The sequence below is a fragment of the Hyla sarda genome, chromosome 7 (assembly GCF_029499605.1).
Source record: "Hyla sarda isolate aHylSar1 chromosome 7, aHylSar1.hap1, whole genome shotgun sequence".
NCBI classification, from domain to species: Eukaryota; Metazoa; Chordata; class Amphibia; order Anura; family Hylidae; genus Hyla; species Hyla sarda.
In genome coordinates, this window is record NC_079195.1 from 216661925 (window position 1) to 216687203 (window position 25279).

Consider the following 25279-nt stretch of genomic DNA (forward strand, 5'->3'; position numbering starts at 1 on the left):
GTGTGATTTTTTATTTTTTATTATTTGCACGTTTTTTCCGGTTGCAATTTAAGAAATCGCACATGCGACATAATACATATTGGGAATTTTTATACGGATGTGCAACAGGGGAAAAGACACGCAACAATGAACTTCCCACATCCTACACCACCATGGTTGTGAAGTATACGTGCGCTGATTATTTCACGCAATTCTTCACGCTAAGACAAACCCCCTCTGAGTGCACGAATAATAAAATGGGAATGCAAAAAAAAAAATAGGGCAATTACCGTATTTTTCGCCCTATAGGACGCTCCGGCATATAAGACGCACCCAATTTTAAAGGTGCAAAACCTAGAAAAAAAGATTCTGAACCCAACAGTGATCTTCAACCTACGGACCTCCAGATGTTGCAAAACTACAACTCCCAGCATGCCCGGACAGCCGTTGGCTGTCCGGGCATGCTGGGAGTTGTAGTTTTGCAACATCTGGAGGTCCGCAGGTTGAAGACCACTGGTATAGGAGGTAATACTCACGTGTCCCTGCCGCTCCGGACCCGTCACCGCTGCCGTGGTGTCCCCGACGCTCCGGACGTCTTCTTCCCCGGGATCCACGCTCTCTGTCGCTGTCATCACGTCGCTACGCACGCCGCTCCTATTGGATGACGGGACGGCGTGCATGACGACGTGATGACTAATGTTGAGCGGCATAGGCCATATTCGAATTTGCGATAGTTCGCGAATATATGGGCGAATATTCGCCATATATTCGCTACATTCGCATAGTCGTAATATTCGCGTCTAATTGTCGCATATGCGAATATTAGCATAAACCATAATAAGCATAAGCAAGTATTCGCACATACGAAAATTTAGCAAATGCGAAAATTAACATGAACAAAAATTAGCAAATGCGAAAATTAGCATAAACCAAAATTCGCATGTGCGAAATTGTGCATAAGCCATAATTAGCATAAGCAAACATTCGCACACACGAAATTAGCAAATGCGAAAATTAACATAACTCGAAATTCGCATATGCACGCCAGTCTCGCACAGTAGTATTAGAACCTTCGCATAAAACATAAAAATTCGCATAAACGGAAACGAACGGCTGCGAAAACCACCAGAAACTAAAATGCGCATATGCGAAAAGTAACACAACCTAAATTATCATAAGCAAAAATTCGCACATCCGAAATTAGCAAATAGTAAATCATAGTGTTGTATTCGAGGATATTCGCGGATTCGCGAATACAATTCGGAGTGCAAATATTCGCGAGCAATGCGAATTTTATTTGCGCATATCGCATATTCGCGAATATTCTCGAATATAACACTATTCGTAATGACGAATATTCTTTTTTTTTTTTTTTAATATTCTGTTTTTTTTTTATTTTTTTTCACAGTAATCATCACAGTGATCATCCCTCACTGCTTCCAGCTTATGTGGTGTAAAGAAGGTTCTAATACTACTGTGCGAGGCTGGCGCGCAAAATTTCGCATATGCGAATTTTGAGGTATATTAATTTTCGCATTTGCTAATTTCGGGTGTGCGAATTTTTGCTTATGTTAATTATGACTTATTCTAAAGTTCGCATATGCGAATTTTAGTTTATGGTGGTTTTCGCAGCTGCTAATTTCCGTTTATGCGAATTTCTGCTTTTACGAATTATGGCTTATGCTAATTTTCGTCTATGCGAATTTTTGTTTGCACGAATTATGGTTTATGCTAATTTACGCATATGCGAATTTAGGGACAAGCATATACGAGTTTTTGTTCATGTTAATTTTCGCATTTGCTAATTTTCGTATGTGCGAATTTTTGCTTATGTTAATTATGGTTTATGCTAAGTTTCGCATATGCGAAAATAAAACGCTAATATTACGACTATGCGAATGTAGCGAATATATGGCGAATATTCGTCCATATATTCGCGAAATATCGCGAATTCAAATATGGCCTATGCCGCTCAACACTACTAGTGATGACATCGAAGGAGAGCACCGCCATGCAGGGGATCCCGGCACGGAGCAGACACCCCGAGGAGGCAGGTAAGGTCCCTCCCGGTGTCTTGTAAGCTGTTCGGGATGCCGTTATTTCACCGCGGCGGTCCCGAACAGCCCGACTGAGCAGCCGGGTTAGTGTTATTTTCGCTTCAGACGCGGCGGTCAGCTTTGATCGCCCCGTCTGAAGGGTTAATACAGGGCATCACCACGATCGGTGATGTCCTGTATTAGCCGTGGGTCCCGGCCGTTGATGGCCGCAGGGACCGCGGCGATAGGTGTGTATTCGCCATATAAGACGCACCGACTTCCCCCCCCCCCCCAGTTTTGTCTTATACGGCGAAAAATACTGTAATTTCTTAATATATTTTATAGCGCTCGGCAGTCCGTTTTTCTGAAACACAGCTCCAAATTCCCTGCATGGCCCTAAATAGACAATACAGAATTCTTCCTATCTGCAACCACCACTAGAGGGAGCTTCCTGCAGACTGTGCTCTTATTGAGTCCAATGTACAATCTGCATCTTCCTTTATCATGTAACTTTATGCCAAGGCAGAAAAACGACAAAGCCAATCTCTAGTAAGGATATGCGAAGCAGCTCTCAAATGTTATAATTTCCAATGGAGCAATAAAGGGGCACTCCGGGGAAATAAAACATATTCGCTATCCACAGGATACTGAATAACTTTCTGATCGCAGGAGTACAGGGGCCGGCTACGCGTCCTCCCTCAACGTGTTCCGGCCCCCACCCTTGGAGACGGGTTTCAGTGATGGCCCGGTCAACAAATCACTGGCCCTTGATGAAGCTCGTCTCAGAGGGTGAGGACCAGAGCACACTGAGGATAAGTGAGTAGCCGGCCCCTGTACAGGGTATCACAGGGGCCCCAGCGATTGGACCCCCCAAAGTAAATAAAAATCTCCTATTTTGTGGATGGCCTGATACGTCTCCACACATTGTTATAACACTCTCCTCAAGTAAAAACTTTACCCCTTTGGACCCACACCTATGGGCCTCTTACAAGCCCGCTCCTTGCTCTGTAGTGATGGTGGGACAATCACCCTGAAGCAGCTGTCTGCAGATAGGTTACTTTATTTCAAAAGACATACAGTGTCTGACTTGGCATACATTCCCAGTTAGTTTCTGAGACTTCTAGTTGGAGTGAAACTCTGACTTATCCTTTATTCCGTTTATTATCCTTTATTCATATCCTTTATTCCCAGGGCAGTATTAATGGCCTATAAGTCTACACACATTGGGGGGTATGTATCAATAATGGTGGAGCAATGTGTGATTTTATGTATGTTTTTTTGCGTCAAACGGAGCATATTTGCGCCAAAATGATCAATTGTCGTACGCAAGTTTGTAATTTTGGCACAAATGTAGCCCTCCAAAATGGCACAGACCCCAGAATTCCAGGCAGTAAATCTGACTTTGGGACATTCTATTGTTGTAGCTATTTTCTCTGTCACTTTATTCATGGTGTAGATTTGCGCCTAAATGAAGGTATTTGCGCCTAAACTTGCGCCAAATCAAAAAGCCGCAATTAATGAATTCCAGACCAAAGAATCATTGTAACTGAAATCACGGCTAACAAAGGGAAATCAGTGATTTTGTTCTAAACCATTTGGCGCAATTGTTTGTCGCAAAAAGTGACATAAAAGGAAATTTGAGACAAATCACAGTAAAAAAAACTGCAATTGCATTGAGGAGGCGTGATGTGATCTCACGAGGGGGCGTGGCAGTGATGTCACGACCCCCGCCGCCTGCTCCAATCGTACGGAGTACCCCTTTAAGAGAAGGGCTTGCGATAGACCTCATCCTTGTGCACTTTTTGTGTTACACATTTGCACTTCCTTCTGGAGAGGTTTCTGGTTTAGCATACATTTCCAGTCAGTTTCTAAGACGCCTAGTTAGAGTGAAACCTTGATGATAAGTTAAATCTATTTAAAATAAAGTGTCATGAGTGAGTTGCTTTGCATATCCTTTCTTACCTTTTGAACGGTGAAGAATAGAGACGTGATTAAAATTCTCCATTATAGATTTTGCCGCGAATCTGAGTCATTATTTTGCCGCATTGCAAAATGCAAAATCCACAGTAAAAATCTAAAACAAATAATAGTTATGTTGTGGACTTAACCCCTTAAAAGGAAAAGAAACCCCTTAAAGGAGAACTACGGGATTGAACATTTTATCCCCTATCCTAAGGATAGGTGATAAGTTTCAGATTGCAGGGGGTCCGACCGGTGGGGCCCCCCGCGATCTCCCGTACGGGGCCCCGGCTCTCTGGTTAGAGAGGGCGTGTTGACCATCGCACGAAGCAGCGGCCGACACTCCCCCTCCATACACTGCTATGGGAGAGCCGGAAATTGCCGAAGGCAGCGCTTCGGCTCTCCCATAGCAGTAAATGGAGGGCGCGTGTCAGCCGCCGCCTCGTGCGGTGGTCGACACGCGCTCTCTGTGCAGAGAGCCGGGGCCCCATACGGGAGATCGTGGGGGGCCCCAGGGGTCAGACCCCCCCCGCGATCTGAAACGTATCCCCTATCCTTAGGATAGGGGATTAAATGTTCAATCCCGTAGTTCGCCTTTAACGACCCGGCTCCCGCGACATAACGCGGTGTCACGTGGTGACCCCGAGTCATATCGGGTCGGTCCCAGCATGTATCTGAAGCTGGGACTCGGGGCAGCGATCGTGGTGCCGCGCGTTATTATCCCTTTAGATGCGGCGTTCAAAGTTGAATGCCGCGTCTAAAACGAAAGTGAAAGCTTCCCGGCTGCTCAGTGGGGCTGATCGGAACCACGCAGTGAAAATACGGTGTCCCGATCAGCTGGGACGCGAGCGGAGGTCCTCTTACCTTCTTCCGGCACGTCCCATTGGCGATTGATTGCTCCAAGCCTGAGATGCAGGCTTGAGCAATCGACCGCCGATAACACTGATCCATGCAAAGATATGGCTTTGCAGTGAACAGTGTAAAAGATCAGTTTGCGCAGTGTTATAGGTCCGTATGGGAGCTATAACACTGCAAAAAAAAGTGTAAAAAAAAAAGTTCATAAATGTCATTTAACCCTTTCCCTAAAAAAAAGTCCAAATCACCCCGAATTTCCCATAAAAAAAAAAAAACATGTAAATAATAATAAATATAAACATATGTGGTATTGCCTGCGTAATTGTCAGAACTATAAGAATATATAATTAATTAAATAGCACGGTCAATGGCGTACGCGCAAAAAAATTCCAAAGTCCAAAATAACATATTTTTGGTCACTTTTTATATCATGAAAAAATGAATAAAAACCGATCAAAACGTCTGATCAATACAAAAATGGTACCACTAAAAACTTTAGATCACGGCGCAAAAAATGAGCCCTCATACCGCCCCATATGCCGTAAAATAAAAAAGTTATAGGGGTGAGAAGATGTCAATTTTAAACGTATACATTTTCCTGCATGTAGTTATGATTTTTTCCTGAAGTGCGACAAAATGACCTATATAAGTAGGGGATCATTTTAATCGTATGGACCTACAGAATAAAGATAAGGTGTCATTTTTACCGAAAATGCACTGCGTAGAAACGGAAGCCCCCAAAAGTTACAAAAGAGCGTTTTTTCTTCAATTTCGTCACACAATGATTTTTTTCCCCTTTCGCCATAGATTTTTGGGTAAAATGACTGATGTAATTACAAAGTAGAATTGGTGGCGCAAAAAATAAGCCATAATATGGATTTTAGGTGCAAAATTGAAAGGGTTATGATTTTTAAAAGGTGAGGAGGAAAAAACGAAAGCGCAAAAACGGAAAAACCCATGGTCCTTAAGGGGTTAAAAAAGGAGAACTCCAAATGATGCTACTTTTGCGCTGCCTCTAACCCAGTTATTACAGCAGGGTCTACAGCGGACACCGGCATCTTCCTTCCCGCTTGGTGAGAAGAATTCGGGCCGAGCGCTGCGATGTCGCCTTCCTGATCTGTGGCCTTAATCAACTAAAAAGCTTTCTCATTTTTTTGGCTTCTGGCTGGAAGCATTTACTGTTGTTCTGAGAACTCCTCATGTCAAACTTCATTTATGTAATGGCAGCAAATGAAAGTCAGTTCAATACACTCAATTTATCTTCCTGGTCAGCAGCTCTGGATGCAAAGTCCATCAATTCGGAATATGAGAGAGAGAGAAAAAAAAAAGTGCTGATGGCTGCGCGTGCGGCTGCTCGATATCTGAGAAATGGTCTGACCCAGAAACAATCATCCCTGGAACCTGAGGAAACAATCCAGTTCTCTGTCAGGGCAATGTCTTATAGTCAATGGGAAAAATGTGCTAAATTATAAACAAGTGAGGGGCTGATACGGGATATTGATGACATGAACCAGACCGGGGGCCCACCGGTGTGTATAACGGACCTGTAGACACATCATGTAGCACTATAATGCTTTTGTGAGGCATTGTATTCTTCCCTGGAAGCAATGTCTACATAATAAGATGTGCGATTAAAGGGGTACTACAGTGCTGACAACTTATCCCCTATCTAAAGGATAGGGGATAGGTTGCCTGATCGCGCTTCAGGTCTGATGACTGCCGATCACGGGGCCGGAGTATCGTGACGTCACGGCTCTGTCCCCATGTGACGTCACGCTCCGCCCTCTCAATGTAAGTCTATGGCAGCAGGTGAGACAGCTGTCTCGCTTCTGCCATAGACTTGCATTGAGGGGGCGGAGCGTGACTTCACACGGGGGCGGAGCTGTGATGTCACGATCACCGGCCCCATCATCAGACCCGGAGCGGATGTTCGCTCCGGGGCCTGATGAGAGCGGGGTGCTGCGTGCGAGATCGTGTGCGATCAGGCAACTTATCCCCTATACTTTATATAAGGGATAAGTTGTCAGCACGGTAGTACCCCTTTAAAGGGGTAATTTAGTGGAAAACAATTTTTTTTTTTAAATCAACTTCTATATAAAAATCTTAATCCTTCCAGTACTTATCAGCTGCTGTATGCTTCAGGAAGTTAAGTATTTCTTTCCAGTCTGACCACAGTGCTCTCTGCTGCCACCTCTGTCCATGTCAGGAACTGTCAGGAGTAGGAACAAATCCCCATAGCAAACGTAGCCTGCTCTGAACAGTTCCTGACATGGACAGAGGTGTCAGCAGAGAGCACTGTGGTCAAACTGGAAAGAACTACACAACCTCCTCTAGAGCATACAGCAGCTGATAAGTACTGGAAGGGTTAGGATTTTTATATAGAAGTAATTTACACATCTGTATAACTTTCTGCCACCAGTTGACTAAAAAAAAAATATTTCATTTTTTAAACCCCTTTAATGCTACTATAGCTGTGTCCAGTGACAAACATAGAAGAAAAGGGCCCTCGACAGCCCTTCGATTTAAAAATGAACCATGTAATGCTTCATTTCTCCACTGGTGGTGCTGTAGGAGAATTGTATTGAATAGCAGAGATCAACTGAAAGAGTGTGTTTCTGGAGGAACTAGCATATCTGTTACACAAACACCCCATTGATTTTAATGTGCACCATGTAATGCTTTATTTTTCCTGTGGGGGCGCTGCAGGAGAATTAAACACCTGTGCTGCACCCGCCATTCTAAACAGTAAGTTTAGTAAGATGGGTTTCTGCGGCTAGAGACGTGACGTCATGCCCCGCCCCCTCCATTCATATCTATGGGAGGGGGCGTGATGGCCGTCACGCCCCCTCCCATAGATCTGAATGGAGGGGGCAGGGCATGATGTCCCAAGGGGGTGTGGTGTGACTTCATGTCTCCAGCCACGGAAACCCAGCGTTCTGAACCAACTGGTTAGAATGCCGGGTGCTGCACGGAGATCACGGGAGTTCTCAGCGGCAGAACCCCACAATCAGACATCTTATCCCCTCCTTTGGATAGGGGATAAGATGTCTGTGCGGGGAGTACCCCTTTAATTCTCCTGCAGCACCCCCACAGGAAAAATAAAGTATTACATGGTCACACTAACATATTGGCCCTCATTTTCTATTGCACACCCGACATGTTTTGTTGGGTTGTGCGCCAGATTCTGTCGCATTGCGCCAGAAATTCTGTCTGCGCCAGAATTTGCGCCAGAATTGAAAAACCCCCGACTAACTCTCCATTTTGCTAAGAAAACCTGACAAAGGGGCGTGGTCGCTAGGAAAATGGGGCTTGTTCTCCAAAAAGGGGCGTGTTCCTGACATTTTCACAAAAACCCAAGATATTTACTAAGGTTTCCACAGAAAATGTGGTGGATTTGAGCTGAGGAAAAACCCGACAGATCAGAGCAGGTGTAAAAAAAGCAAAATGTAGGGAAAGTGGAAAATGTAGGGAAACCTTAGTAAATACCGTGGAAAATAAATTGTAGGGAATTAAAGGGGTACTTCGGCACTAAGATATATTATCCCCTATCCAAAGGATAGGGGATAAGATGCCTGATCGCGGGGGGCCCGCCGCTGTGGACCCCCGTGATCTTCCACGCTGCACCCCGTTAGAATCAGTCCCCGGAGCCTGTTCCCTATGGATCTGATTACTGGCGATCAAGGGGATGGAGTATAGTGACGTCACGGCTCTGCCCTCGTGTTATGTCACGCTCCGCCCCCTCAATGCAAGCCTATGGGAGGGGGCGTGGCAGCTGCCACGCCCCTCCAATAGACTTGCATTGAGGGGGCGGAGCATGATGCCACACGGGGGCGGAGCCGTGACGTCACTATGCTCCCTCCTTGTGGTCGAGATGGACTCAGCCTGAGGACCTTTAGCGGTTCCGGAAGCCGCTAAAGGTGGGTGCTGCATGGTAGATCCCCAGGGCGGGACCCCCGCGATCTGAAATCTTATCCCCTATCCTTTGGATAGGGCATAAGATGTCTAGGGGCGGAGTACCCCTTTAAAACCCACAAAGAAACCTACACTCCACTCTTAGTAAATAAGGGCCATTGTGCTCATTACGTGAGTCCTTCAAACCTACCAAAAAGTGGAAAACCCCTAACATTCTAGCCTCATGACCCATCACATTGGAGAATTCTATGACAAAGTGTTGGATCTTAATCCTGACGTCCTGCTCTCAGCCGTCCCTGGTTCACCCCTGAGTACAGCATCTGGCGCGCAGCGTCTTCCGTATTCATTCCCGTAAGGTACTTATAGTATTGATTGGATAATAATCAGTACACAGAGCGGCTCCTCTCGTGCCGCACCTCGTATTTACCTTCTACAGTCACTTAGACTTTTCTATTTAATTCCAGCATTTCGAATGAATCTTGTTGAGGGAAAGTTTTTTTTTCGCTTATTATGGTTTAAGTGGCTCCAATTCGTTATAGAACTGGGAGGGGACGAGCTCAGATTAGGAAGGTGATTCCCATCCCAACATTTCTTACACGGCAGAGGAATGTTCTAGGACTTGATGGAACATTTAGAAGAAGAACATCTGGGATAATATAGAATACTCATTCTTTATTTATATAGCGCACACAGATTCTGCAGCGCTGTACACTCAGATTGCTCCCTGTCCACATTGGGGCTCACAATCTTAACCTATCAGTATGTTTGGGAGGGAACCCGAGTGCCTGAAGGAAACCCAAACAAACACAGAGAGAACTTACAAACTCTTTGCAGATACTGGGGTTTATTTACTAAGAGTGGAGTGTAGATTTCTTTGTGGGTTTTGATTTCCGACAGGTATTTTTCCCACGGTATTTACTAAGGTTTTTCTATACAGTGACCCCCCCCCCCGACCTACGATGGCCCCGACATACGATCATTTCAACATACGATCACTCTCAGAGGCAGCATCAACATACGATGCTTTTGTATGTCGGGGGCATCGCATAAACGGCTATCCGGCAGCGCAGACTGCTTCAGCTGCCACCGGATAGCCGTTTACGGTGCCCCGTGTGGTCCGCTGACGATCACTTACCTGTCCTCGGGGCTCCGGCGCGTCCTCTTCGGGATCCTCCGCATCGTCGCCGCTCTCCATCATCGTCATCACGTCACTGCGCACGCCGTCCCGTCATCCAATAGGAGCGGCGTGCGTAACGACGTGATGGCGGCGACAGAGAGCGAGGATGCCGGCGAAGAAGAGGCCTTGCCGGAGCGTCAGGGACAACTCGAGGACGCGGCAACATCGATGAACGGCGACATCCCGGGCAGCGGTGACGAGCGGTGATGGTCCGGAGCGGCGGGGACAGGTGAGTACAACTTCCTCTAACAGTGGTCTACAACCTGTGGACCTCCAGATGTTGCAAAACTACAACAACCAGCATGCCTGGACAGCCAACGGCTGTCCGGGCATGCTGGGTGTTGTAGTTTTGCAACATCTGGAGGTCCGCAGGTTGTAGACCACTGTCCTATACTTTAGATTGCATGGAATCCTCAACATGCGATGGTTTCAACAAACGATGGTCTGTTTGGAACAGGTTACCATCGTATGTTGAGGGATCACTGTATTTTGCACTTTTGCCTATGTTTTGCTTTTTTTTACACATTCTCTGAGGGGTTTTCTGCAGGGTTTTCCTCAGCTCAAATTTACCACATTTTCTGTGGAAACCATAGTAAATATGTTGAAAATTTTCAAAACTGTCGGGGACACGCCCCTTTTGTGGGGACACCCCCTTTTCGGGTTTTCCATGTAAAATGGAGGGTTTCGGGTTTTTTGGGTCACAAAGGGGAGGGAGATTTATCAAAACCTGTCCAGAGGAAAAGTTGCTGAGTTGCCCATAGCAACCAATCAGATCGCTGCTTTCATTTCTCAGAGGCCTTTTCAAAAAAGAAAGAAGCAATCTGATTGGTTGCTATGGGCAACTCAGCAACTTTTCCTCTGGACAGGTTTTGATAAATCTCCCCTAAATTGTGTTGCAAGGGACGTGCAACACAATTTGGGCGCAAAACCCGACCAAAAAAAGTGTCGGGATCACGTTAGTAAATAAACCCCATTGTCCTTGGTGGGATTGGAACCCAGAACCGCAGCAAGGCAACAGTGCTAACCACTGAGTCACCATGTTGCCCATGCAGAATATTATAATTGTGATAATCAGGGCTTTGTAACCAGTGCCTTATATCTTCTACTTTACAAATAAAACAAGACTCATTCCCTCCAGATGATACCAACACTTATCCCCTTTCTCTTCCACCATAAGAAGCACAGCACATTTTATATACAAACTCTATGACTGGACACTGGTGTGACGGTCCATTATGTGCAGCTGTCATCTATTTTATATGTAACTATTATTCATCCATTATATCAACATATACATATAAGGGGAGATTTATCAAAAACTGTCCAGAGGAAAAGTTGCTGAGTTGCCCATAGCAACCAATCAGATTTCTTCTTTCATTTTTAACAAGGCCTCTGCAAAATGAAAGAAGCCATCTGATTGGTTGCTATGGGCAACTGGGCAACTTTTCCTCTGCACAGGTTTTGATAAATTTTCCCCATTATGTATCTAGTCAAACTTACTATTATTACTCTCTCTTAAGTGCTTTTCCATATATATTAATTTATCATTCTATCTATCTATCTATTTATCTGTCTGTCTATCTATCTATTGTAATATCCATTTATCTATATGTTGTATTTTCTGCTTTGGGACAAAGGCCCTGATTTACTAAGAGTGTTGTGTAGGTTTCTTTGTGGGTTTTAATTCCCTACAATTTATTTTCCACGGTGTTTACTAAGGTTTCCCTACATTTTCCACTTTCCCTACATTTTGCTTTTTTTTACACATGTTCTGATCTGTCGGGTTTTCCTCAGCACAAATCCACCAGATTTTATGTGGAAACTTTAGTAAATATGCAGTTTTTGTGAAAATGTCAGGAACACGCCCCTTTTCTGTGACCACGCCCCTTTTTGGGGGGGGTTTCTCAGTAGAATGGAGAGTTGGTCGGGTTTTTCATTTCTGGCACAGACAGAATTCTGGCACAATGCACCTGATTCCGTCACGCAGACCAACAAAACATGTCGGGTTTACAATAGTAAATTAGGGCCAATGTGTTTATGTCTGAACAGTTTCTCTGTTTATTCTCCCTGATTTTTGGAGCCCTTCCAGCCCTTCAGCAATGGGAGTGGATATAAGGCCTCTTCCGGTGCTGCTCTGGGCTGGTAACTACACCTGTTACTCTGACCATGTTTGCATTATGTTCACTATGTCTGTCTGAGCACATATCCTGAGTTTTTACCATGGTTATCTGTCCTGTCTGATATCTAGATTTTAGCTTGCCTTGTTTTAGTACCTTTGTCGGGTTTTTGTATTCTTGAATTGTTCGTTCTGCATGATTTGTGTTTCCTGAGTCCGTATTCACACTGTGCGTTCAGTCCTGTTTTACCGTGTTTGATCCTGGATTTTCTAGGACAGAATCCTATTCTGAGCCTTGTACTAATCCGTCTATCTAGGAGTGAGTTAGTCTTGTGTCTGTACCCGTGTTTGCTTGTATTCAGGATTTTTGTTTCCTCCTAGGCCAGTATCCTGATCGCTCGGTAGAGAGTGGCCGCTAGCTAGCTTTAGTATTGATGTCCCTCCATGATTGAAGTGGGGTGTCCAGTGTGTTCCTAGTTCGGAGTCCAGTGTGAACAGTGCTTTTGATTTCTTCACCCGTTTATTGTTCTGACATTCAGTTAACCTGTTCGTCCCCAGCATCTCCTAGTTTTGTCTGCAGTATACTTATCCTCATATCTAGTCTTGCTCATGTTGTCATATTTGTCGTTTATCTTGACCCTGCTTTTTGAACTGTATTTTAGTATGCTATATCCTGCCTGGTATATCTGTTTGTAGCTATGTAGTATTCCAGTTATGTTCCTGACTAGTTTCCCGTCATTTACAGTTTGGTATGTTTTGTTTGACTATTACGCCCATGCACTTTAGCACAGTATAGGGTCCCTTCTCGTGGTCGTCGATCCTTCATTTAGGGTGAATGGGCAATAGGATGGGACAGCCGTTGTAGGGACAGTTAGGGCTCACTACTCCCCGCCCCCCTTTCATGACATCTATCTTATCTATTGTCACGTAGGGCAGGGAATAGTGCAGCCCTGAGCTCACCAGAACCTCTTTCCCTGCCTACTTGCATAACCTAAGCAGCGGTTCTACAACTGGGCGCCAGTCCCTATGCTGGACTAAAGTGCAGGGCCGACATATGTCAAAATAGTAAACAGAACTGTATGGGGGTCAGGGAGTTAGGCAGACTGTTATACGTGACTTGGGGTGGTTGTAACACTTCATGACGCCAGGCGCTGGATAATAATACACCAATGCCAGGTTAGAGATAACTGTCTATACTGAGGCAGGAGTAGATGTTACAATCCTCACAGCACAGATTAGAGTGAAGAGTAGCCCTTGGGAGCCCTGTAGACTTGCTGTGACTTGTAGTATTTACACCCACTTAGCTTTACTTGTTGCAGGCTTGGAACTTTACATTTAATTCTGAGGTCTCCCACACTGACTAGGGTTCTGATAGTGTCCAATTAATGCTACAATGCCAGGGTATGAACTAGCACTGTGTGGCCCATCGACTCACTGGCTCTTGTGCTCACAGCTAAGAATTTCGGACTCCTCCTGGGCAGAGAACACTTGCAGAATGGCGCGGTCGCTTGCTTGAAGATTTTCTTTAGGCTTCCCTTGAATATCCTCACACTCCTGCTGACTCCTCTCCACACTGTATCTGACACTGAGCTTTGCACTCCACACTCTCCAAACTCCTAACACTCTCTCCACTAAGTGAATAGCTCCTCCTCCCCCCTGCACTATATATGGTCTAGCTAGGGAGCATGCCATTGGGCAATCAGGGTCACATGGGTACTCCGCCCCATACCTTCTTACAGATATACTGTACATCTCTTAAAGATACAGTGCAACACAATATAAATGAACAAAGATTACAATAACTATTAAAGTATCACCTGAGCAGCAGGGCCCAGCGCAGGCACCTGAAGCAATGTTTACCCGACAGGACCCACTCCGGTACTAGGATACCACACAACTAAACAATGCAGTAAAGTTGTCAGGTATGGCCCATGCCGTTGTCATCTATTTGCCCGTCTGTCTATCTATCTCAACTATTTATATCATATCTACAGTATCTATTTATATATCTCCTATCTATCTCCTAACAATCTCATATATATCTATTGTCATGATTCGGCTGGCTGGAGGTGGATCCTCTGTGCCAGAGAGGGATTGGCGTGGACCGTGTCGGTGGACCGGTTCTAAGTTGCTACTGGTATTCACCAGAGCCCGCCGCAAAGCGGGATGGTCTTGCAGCAGCGGTAGCAACCAGGTCGTATCCACCGGCAACGGCTCAACCTCTCTGACTGCTGAGATAAGCGCGGTACAAGGGAGTAGACAAGAGCAAGGTCAGATGTAGCAGAAGGTCAGGGCAGGCAGCAAGGATCGTAGTAAGGGGCAACGGCAGGAGGTCTGGAACACAGGCTAGGAACACACAAGGAAACGCTTTCACTGGCACAATGGCAACAAGATCCGGCGAGGGAGTGCAGGGGAAGTGAGGTATAAGTAGGGAGTGCACAGGTGAAGATATTGATTAGGCCTGCTGCGCCAATAAGTGGCGCAGTGGCCCTTTAAATCGCAGAGACCCGGCGCGCGCACGCCCTAAGGAGCGGGGCCGCGCGCGCCGGGACAACACAGACGGGGAATGTGTCAGGTACGGGAGCCAAGATGCGCATCGCGAGCGGGCGCGTCCCGCATCGCGAATAGCATCCCGGCTGGGAGCAATATCGCAGCGCACCCGGTCAGCAGGTCTGACCGGGGCGCAATGAATAAGAGAACGCTGCGAGCGCTCCGGGGAGGAGCGGGGACCCGGAGTGCTCGGCGTAACATCTATCTACAGTATCTACCTATCTATCTCTCTCATATCTATCTATCTCATATCTATCTATCTATCTAATATCTATCTATCTCATATCTATCTCCTAACAATCTTATATCATTCTATCTACAGTATCTATCTATCTATCTACAGTATCTATCTATCTCTCTCATATCTATCTATCTATCTCATATCTATCTATCTGTCTCATATCTCTCTATCTCATATCTATCTATCTATCTCATATCTATCTATCTATCTCATATCTCTCTATCTCATATCTATCTATCTATCTCCTATCTCTCTATCTATCTCATATCTATCTATCTATCTATCTATCTCATATCTATCTATCTCATATCTCTCTATCTCATATCTATCTATCTATCTATCTCCTATCTCTCTATCTATCTCATATCTATCTATCTATCTATCTCATATCTATCTATCTATCTCATATCTATCTCATACCACATTTCTGTATCTTCCCTCTTATCATCTCTTGGCTTCTTTTCCATCATCTCTTCTGCATTTTTATCCCCCCCCCCCCCCCTCCTCCACCTCTATCCTGCTGCTCCCATTTTTCATCCTTATTTCTGATAAGATGTAATCGTGATCCAGACATATTTTGGGAGTGAAACATTGCGCCATTTCCTTCTACTGTAAACAACAACAATTTACAAAGTGGCTGCATTAACAGATGAAATGTTCCTTCTAAAGTGAAGATTTGATGCCAATTCATGAATGCAAATAGTTTCGTACAGTCTGTTATACAAATAGCGGCTGCCAGTGTGAAGCTGTAAGTCATCTGCGAGACACTTGTGGCAAACAACCCGTGGAGTTAGTGAACTTGGCAGGAAGACACAGCCGACATTTTTCTAAGGATGAATTGTTATTGAACAATCTCTATGATTGATTGAGCGCAAATCGGCCCTGGGTTCGGCGCAGCATCACGGAGGCATGTCCTCGTACATCGCCTGAAGGTACCCAGAGTAATACCGCGCCGTCTGCTCGCCAGGAAGATAAATAGCAACTTACCCATTCAATTATTTTTGCACATTAATATGTCATACACCATCCCGGCTCATTACAGTGAGAACAAGATGGAAGAAATAAAATTTTATACCCCAATTTTTTAAAATTCTAAAATATAAAGAGGGAGGGGGGGGGGGGGGCGTTCCAAGATTTAAAAAATGACTTGATAAAGGGTAGGGCCGGATCCACAGTGTATTTGACGCTGCAGATGTGCTACTACTCGTCCATAAAATGTGCCTCCAGCTGTGCCCCTGTGTCCTGCTCACAGCAGCAATCCACCGCTACGAACAGACACAGAGGGAGCTGCGAGTTGCGCGCGGTTGCGCAGTGCACTCCAGACATCACGGCCGCTCCCCCTGTTCCCTCAGCCAGGCCAAGAGCGGCTGCAATGTCTTGAGTACACTGAACATGTGCGACTCCCAGCTCCCTCCGTGTCTGCTCATAGTGGCGGAATTCTGCTGCGAGCAGGACACGGGGGGAATCAGCTGGAGGCACACTATAAGGACGGGCAGTAACGCATAGTTACATAGTTTATAAGGTTGAAAAAAGACCAGAGTCCATCAAGTTCAATCTATAACCCTAATGAGTCCCTACTGAGTTGATTCAGAGGAGGCAAAAAAAAGACCTCATACTAGAGGTAAAAATTCCTTCCCGACTCCAAATATGGCATCAGAATAAATCCCTGGATCAACGTTCTGTGCCTATATCCCTATGTCTAGTATACATAACCTGAAATGGTAATATTCTCCAAAAATGCATCCAGACCCCGTTTGAACTCTTTTACAGAGAATTCCACAGTCTCACTGCTCTTACAGTAAAGAACCCCCGTTTGTGCTGGTGTAGAAACCTTCTTTCCTCTAGACATAGAGGATGCCCCCTTGTTATAGATACAGTCCTGGGTATAAATAGATCATGGAGAGATCTCTGTACTGTCCCCTGATATATTTATACATAGTTATTAGGTCGCCCCTAAGCCTTCTTTTTTCTAAACTAAATAACCCTAATTCAGATAATCTTTCTGGGTACTGTAGTCCTCCCATTCCCCGTATTACTCTGGTTGCCCGTCTTTGAACCCTCTCCAGCTCCACTATATCTTTCTTGTACACTGGAGCCCAGTACTGTACACAGTATTCAGTGTGTGGTCTGACCAGTACTGTACACAGTATTCTATGTGTGGTCTGACCAGTACTGTACACAGTATTCTATGTGTGGTCTGACCAGTACTGTACACAGTATTCAGTGTGTGGTCTGACCAGTACTGTACACAGTATTCAGTGTGTGGTCTGACCAGTACTGTACACAGTATTCTATGTGGGGTCTGACCAATACTGTACACAGTATTCTATGTGGGGTCTGACCAGTACTGTACACAGTATTCTATGTGTGGTCTGACCAGTATTGTACACAGTATTCTATGTGTGGTCTGACCAGTACTGTACACAGTATTCTATGTGTGGTCTGACCAGTACTGTACACAGTATTCTATGTGTTGTCGGGGGCATCTATGCCCCTATTGATGCACCCCATGATTTTATTTGCCTTGGCAGCAGCTGCCTGACACTGGCCACTACAGCTAAATTTACTGTTAACTAAAACTACCAAGTCCTTTTCCACGTCAGTTGTCCCAAGTGTTCTCCCATTTAATATATAATCCCAGCCCAGATTTTTCCTCCCCATGTGCATTATCTTACAAACCTCCAACCTATCCAGATCCATTTGTAACAGTGCACTGTCCTCTATTGTGTTTACCGCTTTACAGAGTTTAGTATCATCTGCAAAGTTTGCTACTTTACTCTTCAACCCCTCTACAGGGTCATTAATAAATATATTAAATAGAACAGGACCCAAGACTGACCCCTGTGGTCCCCACTAGTAACAGTCACCCAATCAGAATAAGTACCATTAATAATCACCCTCTGTTTCCTATCACTGAGCCAGTTACTTACCCACTTACACACATTCTCCCCCAGCCCAATCCCTCTCATTTTATGCACCAACATTTTATGTGGCACCGTATCAAATGCTTTGGAAAAATCCAGATATACGACATCCAGCCATTCCCCCTGGTCCAGTCTGGAGCTCACCTCCTCCTAAAAGCTGATCAGGTGACAGGACCGATCCCTCATAAAGCCATGCTGATATGGATGCGCTATATGTGACCCTACCCGAAAAGATAGAAAGTCTCCCACAGGGCTTCGAATGTAATTTCTCTACCTAAGACACACTAAGGCCATATTCACAATGCAGAATTTTGAAGCGAAATTCTGTGGAAATATTCCGCATGGAAATTCCGCTGCAGCAGAGTCCCAATGATTTCAATGGGATTCTGCTGCATTGTGCACATGGCGGAACTTACATTTTCGATTCCACGGCAAATTCCGATTTCAGTGTCCACAGAATCAATGAGCACATTCATTGTTTCTGCAGATTCCAGATCCCAATGTAAAAACATTGCTGACTATGGAGTCGGCGCATTTCCGTGTGGTCCTAGCACTGGGGTGGAACTTGTCTGCATGATTTCCGGGAGCAGATATTCCGCTAATTTTATGCCAGGTGAACATAGCCTAAGACTATGTTCACACGGACGAATTTCCGTCCTTCCTCTCAAATTTCGTTCTGCCAAGCTGACAGCTGTTTTTTTTTTTTTTTTTTGCAGTTTTATGAATTCCGCACGGAATGTGCGTGGAATTTGTGTTGAATTCGTGCAATTCATTTCTTGCGCTCAAATCAACAGATTCCAGACAGAAGTCCCACTGACTTCTGCCGTGGAACTCCGCAAAAAGAATTGACATGTTCATTTTGGGGAATCCAGGATGCAGAAATTCCGCAGCGGAAAATCTGCCATGTGAACGGGATAGCAGAAATTTTATTTTTCATGTAGTGGAATTTCCGAGCTGAATTTTTCTGGCGGATTTCGCGAGGAAATTCTGCTGTGTGAGTGTGACCATACCCTAAGACCAGATTTACAACCGTAGAAAAAGAAAATTTACGAAAAAAAACAAATTAATGGAAATAAAAATGTTTTTGGATTTTTTTAAATGATATTTTTTAGATGATGATTATCTGATTTACCTGACACGTCCATTTTAGTAAATTTGTATTCCTCATCATATCGATATAGAATCGTAATTATCGATATAGAATCGTATGTCTAGATCAGTGTTTCCCAACCAGGGTGGCTCCAGCTGTTGCAAAACTACAACTCCCAGCATGCCCGGACAGCCTAAGGCTGTCCGGGCATGCTGGGAGTTGTATTTTTGCAACAGCTGGAGACACCCTGGTTGGGAAACACTGATCTAGATTTAACCATTGACTTGTATTAATAAATCACATATAACTCGTGCACCCATTTTGGTCCATTTACGGTTGAGAACAAATTTTTCATTCTAATTCAAAAGCGTATTCTAATTATTTTTCACGCAAATTTTATCACCGGGCATTTCGATACATTTAATCCTGCATGGTAGAATAGTGTAAAAAGATTGAGAAACATAAAAACGGATGCGTCTTTTCCCCCCAAATAAAACAGATATCATTTCTAGACACCTCCAATTTGATTGTTTAGAGTTTCAATGACGAAAATCGTGATGTGATTGTGACCTTAAAGGGGTACTCCGCTGCCCTGTGTCGGAAGCTCTGCTCCCCAGCGTCCGGAAGTTTATTGTTCCGGACGCTGTGTGCGGGCTTCCGTGTTCAGGGCTGCCCCTCGTGACGTCACGCCCGCCCCCTCAATGAAAGTTTACGGGAAGGGGGGGGGGGCGTGACGTCACGAGGGGCAGCCCTGAACACGGAAGCCCGCACACAGCGTCCGGAACAATAAACTTCCGGACGCTGGGGAGCGGAGCTTCCGACACAGGTGTCACGATGCCGGCTGGCAGGTAGTGGATCCTCTGTGCCAGAGAGGGATTGGCGTGGACCGTGCTAGTGGATCGGTTCTAAGTCACTACTGGTTTTCACCAGAGCCCGCCGCAAAGCGGGATGGTCTTGCTGCGGCGGTAGTGACCAGGTCGTATCCACTAGCAACGGCTCACCTCTCTGGCTGCTGAAGATAGGCGCGGTACAAGGGAGTAGACAGAAGCAAGGTCGGACGTAGCAGAAGGTCGGGGCAGGCAGCAAGGATCGTAGTCAGGGGCAACGGCAGGAGGTCTGGAACACAGGCTAGGAACACACAAGGAAACGCTTTCACTGGCACAATGGCAACAAGATCCGGCCAGGGAGTGCATGGGAGGAGGTCAGATAAAGGCAGGGAGCAGATGGGAGCCAATTAAGCTAATTGGGCCAGGCACCAATCATTGGTGCGCTGGCCCTTTAAGTCGCAGAGAGCTGGCGCGCGCGCGCCCTAGAGAGCGGAGCCGCGCGCGCCAGCAGATGACAGCAGGGGACAGGGACGGGTAAGTGACCTGGGATGCGATTCGCGAGCGGGCGCGTCCCGCTGTGCGAATCGCATCCCCGACGGCCATGACAGTGCAGCGCTCCCGGTCAGCGGGACTGACCGGGGCGCTGCGGGGAGAGAGACGCCGTGAGCGCTCCGGGGAGGAGCGGGGACCCGGAGCGCTAGGCGTAACAGTACCCCCCCCCTTAGGTCTCCCCTTTTCTTTGACCGGCAACTGCCTCCCCTGGGATGAGGACACCGGGAAAGAATGGAGGGTTTCCTCAACGGCAGGCAGAACCGCAGGAGTGGGAATGGGGAGGGAGGGCAGAGGGCGAAGCCTGGCACGGGGCAGTGTGACACCAGGACGGGGGCCATGAGGAGGCACAGAGGTTTGCCTGACGGGACTGGGAGGGGGGGAGAGGCACTTCCTATGGCAGGCAGAGTCCCAGTTCTTTATCTCCCCGGTGGTCCAATCAAGGGTGGGGGAATGAAGCCGGAGCCATGGCAGACCGAGGAGGACCTCAGAGGTACAACTGGGGAGAATGAAGAACTCAATCCTTTCGTGGTGGGGTCCGATAGACATCAGGAGGGGTTCTGTGCGGTAACGCACGGTGCAGTCCAATCTGGCTCCGTTGACCGCGGAAATGTAGAGCGGTTTGGCGAGACGGGTCACCGGGATGCTGAATTTATTAACAAAGGACTCCAAAATAAAATTCCCGGAGGCACCAGAGTCCAAGCAGGCCAAGGCTGAGAGGGAGGAGTTGGCTGTAGGAGAAATCCGCACGGGCACCGTGAGACGTGGAGAAGAAGATTTAGAACCAAGAGATGCCACACCCACGTGAGCTGGGTGCGTGCGTGCGTTTCCCAGGCGTGGAGCTCTTGGTGTCGCTCAGAAAAACGCATGTCAATGCGGGTAGCCAAATGGATGAGTTCTTGGAGGTTGGCAGGAATCTCTCGTGCGGCCAGCACATCCTTGATGCGACTGGATAGGCCTTTTTTAAAGGTCGCGCAGAGAGCCTCATTATTCCAGGATAGTTCAGATGCAAAAGTACGGAATTGTATGGCGTACTCGCCAACGGAAGAATTACCCTGGACCAGGTTCAGCAGGGCAGTCTCAGCAGAAGAGGCTCGGGCAGGTTCCTCAAAGACACTTCGGACTTCAGCAAAGAAGGACTGGACTGTGGCTGTGGCAGGATCATTGCGGTCCCAGAGCGGTGTGGCCCAAGACAAGGCATTTCCTGAAAGAAGGCTTACTACGAACGCCACCTTAGACCGTTCTGTAGGAAACAAGTCTGACAACATCTCCATATGCAGGGAACACTGAGACAAAAATCCACGGCAGAGTCTGGAGTCCCCATCAAATTTGTCCGGCAGGGACAAGCGGAGGTTAGGAGCGGCCACTCGCTGCGGAGGAGGTGCAGGAGCTGGCGGAGGAGATGGTTGCTGCTGTAGCAGAGGCAGAATTTGCTGTAACATGGCGGTCAACTACGACAGCTGCTGTCCTTGTTGGGCAATCTGCTGCGATTGCTGAGCGACCACCGTGGGAAGATCAGCGAGACTTGGCAGCGGCACCTCAGCGGGATCCATGGCCGGATCTACTGTCACGATGCCGGCTGGCAGGTAGTGGATCCTCTGTGCCAGAGAGGGATTGGCGTGGACCGTGCTAGTGGATCGGTTCTAAGTCACTACTGGTTTTCACCAGAGCCCGCCGCAAAGCGGGATGGTCTTGCTGCGGCGGTAGTGACCAGGTCGTATCCACTAGCAACGGCTCACCTCTCTGGCTGCTGAAGATAGGCGCGGTACAAGGGAGTAGACAGAAGCAAGGTCGGACGTAGCAGAAGGTCGGGGCAGGCAGCAAGGATTGTAGTCAGGGGCAACGGCAGGAGGTCTGGAACACAGGCTAGGAACACACAAGGAAACGCTTTCACTGGCACAATGGCAACAAGATCCGGCCAGGGAGTGCATGGGAGGAGGTCAGATAAAGGCAGGGAGCAGATGGGAGCCAATTAAGCTAATTGGGCCAGGCACCAATCATTGGTGCGCTGGCCCTTTAAGTCGCAGAGAGCTGGCGCGCGCGCGCCCTAGAGAGCGGAGCCGCGCGCGCCAGCAGATGACAGCAGGGGACCGGGACGGGTAAGTGACCTGGGATGCGATTCGCGAGCGGGCGCGTCCCGCTGTGCGAATCGCATCCCCGACGGCCATGACAGTGCAGCGCTCCCGGTCAGCGGGACTGACCGGGGCGCTGCGGGGAGAGAGACGCCGTGAGCGCTCCGGGGAGGAGCGGGGACCCGGAGCGCTAGGCGTAACAACAGGGCAGCGGAGTACCCCTTTAAATGTGGTTCTGGGTGTTTTTTTTTGAGTCTGTGCAGAGGAAAAGTTGACCAGTTGCCCATAGCAACCAATCAGATAGCTTCTTTCACTTTTGAAAAGGCCTCTGAAAAAGGAAAGAAGCGATCTGATTGGTTGCTATGGGCAACTGGTCAACTTTTCCCTCTGTACAGGTTATTATGATCAATTTTAATGTGTTTAGGAAAACTTAAAGGGGTACTCCACTGGAAAACATTTTAAATCAACTGGTGCCAGAAAGTTAAACAGATTTGTAAATTACTTTTATTTAAAAATCTTAATCCTTCCAGTACTTATCAGCTTCTGTATGATCCACAGGAAGTTCTTTTCTTTTTGAATTTCTCTTCTGTCTGACCACAGTGCTCTGTGCTGACACCTCTGTCCATTTTAGGAACTCTCCAGAATAGGAGCAAATCCACATAGAAAACCTATCCTGCTCTGGACAATTCCTGACATGGACAGAGGTGTCAGCAGAGAGCACTGTGGTCAGACAGAAAGGAATTTCAAAAAGAAAAGAACTTCCTGTGGATCATACAGCAGCTGATGAGTACTGGAAGGATTAAGATTTTTTTAATAGAAATTATTTCCAAATCTGTTTAACTTTCTGGCACCAGTTGATTTAACAAAAAAATGTTTTCCGGTGGAATACCCCTTTAAGATCCTTTAACTTTTTCCACCTTTTTTTACATTGTGCTATGTTGCGGCCTTGTGGGAAAATCTCCAATAATTTTGGTTCTTCCCCCCCCCCCCATTATTATGCGGTCAATACCCCATATTGACATATAAGTGAAAACAGAATTTAAAAAAATGTTTGCGATCGTATTTAAAAGGAAAAAACTAAAATTTGCCATGGACAAGTATTCAGACCCTTTACGATGACACTTGATATTTAGCTCTGGCTCCTCCCATTTTTCTTGATCATCTCTGAGATGTTTCTCCACCTTGGTTGGAGTCACCTGGGGTAATTTCAGCTGATCGGACAGGATTTGGAAAGACACAGCCCGGTCTAAATAAGGTTTCACAGCTAACAAGGTACATCAGAGCAAAAACCAAGCCATGAGGGGGAAAGAACTGTCTGTAGAGCTCAGAAAAAGGATTGAAAAAGGGGACAAAAACATTTCTGCTGCAATGAAAGTTACCACCAAACTAAGTAATCGGGGAAGTAGGGCCTTGGTAAGAGAGGTAACCGAGAACCCAACAGGCAATGATGGGCGACCACTGCCGTCACATCCTCTCCATTCATGTCTATGGGAAGGGGCATGATACTTGTATACTAGGCGTCACGCCCTTTCCCATAGACATGAATGGAGGGTGCGTGGCATGGTATCACAAACACCCAGCCCCAAGCTTCCGTGTTTAGTACGTCTGCGGCATCAGCCCGAGGATTGAGGGGGTCCAAGCGGCTGGACCCCCTCCCATAAAACATCTTATTCCCTATCCTTTTGATAGGGAATAAGATGTTTAGGGGAGGAGTACCCCATTTATTATCGTGAATCATTTATTATTATTATATAACGGACATAACGCCTTTAGTCTTGTCTTCCAGTAGATTAGATTTTGTGCCGGAAGCGATTTTTCCTCATGTCAGAGCGCCCACCCGTACGGTAAATGTAACTTCGCATTTATCCACTGATGTAAATTGGTGTTATAGTGAAATCTCCATGAGGTGCCAGTCTCCTGCGTGACTTTACTTCTCTACGTCTTGTTTGCTGGGAAAGAATAAAGAAAAACACAGACAATTCACATATTTTGACTTAAATACTGCAATAGCTCTCCCTCCTGCCGGCTTCCATGACAGTCCTCAGGCTGAAGTGATAAAGCCTTGTAGGACAGGTTGTAACTTACCCAACAAAATATTCCGCCGATGTTGCTGCTGAAGCAAGAAAACACATAATGAAATAACAGAATCTCATTTTTTCTCTGACAGCGCCTTCACAATGGCGGCATTATCTGCATTATCTAATGCGCGGCTTTGAAGCTGGCGGTGATTGTGATGGGGCAATAATCGCACTACTATGGAAAGCAGCCTGGGCGCCATCTTCTGCGCCGAGACAATTCAGACATAAAGGATCGGAATTATAATCAGACAAATGATGTTCTCCTGAAGAAGAATCGAAGAAGCTGTGACACAGGAGAAACCCTGGATATCTCTATCTATCTATCTATCTATATATCTATATATATAAATATATATATATATATATATATATATATATATATATATATATATCTATATAGGGGAATATGCAAAGCAGCTCATTACATCACCTTTTCAGGTAATGTTCCCTGGTATTAGCTTAGCTCCTGTTAAGGAATATAAAAAGCTGATCGGGATTTATATATATAAAACTCAATGTATGAGTGGATATGTATGTATCAGCATAACTTCCGAAGTAATGCAGATATTCCGATTCAACTTGGTACACATATATAGTAGGGTTTAGTGATGCCCCGATACCGACAATCTCCAAAGTCCTATGCAGGTTTATGGAACTTTCGGCACATCTCCTGATCACGTTACTCTTGGGCTGCGGAGACTACCCCAGAGTTTGAAACATCCTGCCGCCAAAACAACATAATGGTTAAAGGGGTACTCCGCCCCTAGACATCTTATCCCCTATCCAAAGGATTCAGAGGGTACAGAGTGTGGCAGTATTATATTCAAAGGGTACAGAGTGTGGCAGTATTATATTCAAAGGGTACAGAGTGTGGCGGTATTATATTTAAAGGGTATAGAGTGTGGTGGTATTAT